This window comes from Physcomitrium patens, chromosome 10, assembly GCF_059467195.1.
Source record: "Physcomitrium patens ecotype Gransden chromosome 10, ASM5946719v1, whole genome shotgun sequence".
NCBI classification, from domain to species: Eukaryota; Viridiplantae; Streptophyta; class Bryopsida; order Funariales; family Funariaceae; genus Physcomitrium; species Physcomitrium patens.
This window is the reverse complement of record NC_143419.1, coordinates 3652354-3653502: the sequence shown is the minus strand read 5'-3', so window position 1 is coordinate 3653502 and position 1149 is coordinate 3652354. Positions and strand designations below refer to the sequence as shown.

Here is a 1149-nt window from a genome sequence, read left to right as displayed (position 1 = left end):
AAATGAAAATAAGGCAGAATCTAAGGGTTCTATTTTCAAAGTTGATAGTTTACAATTAGAAAAAAGAAAGAAAGTAAGGAGTCCTTTAGGTCAATAGAAAGTAAGGGTTTGTGGTCACTATGCTCCTAAATGTGTTTTAGTTGAAGCGTTAGGCTGTTGGATGCTTGTTGTATCTCAATGTTGTATTAATGCATTGGGTGTATCCCATTTGTGCCAAAATAAGTAAATGAATAAATAAACAAACAAAAGAAACAAGAAATGTCATATCTAACAAAAATAAAATCTATTAAATATAAGTTCAGTAAAAATATTTCATGGCGCTTAGTTGTATGTTAAAAATTATGTCAAGCAAAGTCCATCTAATTTTTTTTTTATTTTTATTTTGAATGAACAATGCATGATTTGTGCATGTATATTTTACTATTTGCTACATATGTTGGTTGTGTGTGGATTATGGCCACCACCCAGCAAAGCCAAAAGTATTTTTATGATTAGGATTATTATGATATTTCAAGTGTCCCTTCATTTTGGTTTTTTAATAGCTTATGTGTGGCAGGGCATTCTATCCTTCTTTGTTGTGTACTTGGAACTGGGTTTAAATTGTACTTTTTGACTTTGTAATGAATGAAGCATTGTTGAAATTATGTGGTGTTCAAAGAGAAAACTTAAAACCAAAACTTAAACTTAGACTTCGAAATTGCTCTGTACAGGTTTCGAACCTGTGACCTTCGCGTTATTAGCACGACGCTCTAACCAACTGAGCTAACAAAGCCAGGACAACTGGGTCCACCCCGCTGACTTCGAGTCCCGCGTTGATGTTCGGTGCCCACCGATCTTTACATATTAATTTGGTTCAAACTCACTGCTCCTTGCTCATTCTCACACCCAGCTGCCGCTTGCTAAAACCACCAACATCTTGGACCACAAACAACCCCGACAAACACTCAACCCTTCACCTCCTCTCCCTTTCCTTCTCTGCATTTGAAATCATGCTTACCGATGAATTGTTTTAATGATGTTGCCATCGTTCTGACAGGAAATCAAACACAATAAATGCAATACAACTTGCGACTGTATGCTCACAAATTTCCCAATTCAAAGCCTTCTAAGTTTTCACTTTCTTTCCTTTGTGTACTTCAATAAATATTT

At 35.5% G+C, this 1149-nt stretch overlaps 1 non-coding gene across 1 annotated transcript; it reads right to left on the bottom strand.

The window, feature by feature from the left end:
• Positions 1–698: 698 nt before the first annotated feature.
• On the bottom strand, positions 699–772 carry TRNAI-AAU (transfer RNA isoleucine (anticodon AAU)). The gene has a single exon. It is a non-coding gene; the product is annotated as a tRNA-Ile (tRNA).
• Positions 773–1149: the final 377 nt, after the last annotated feature.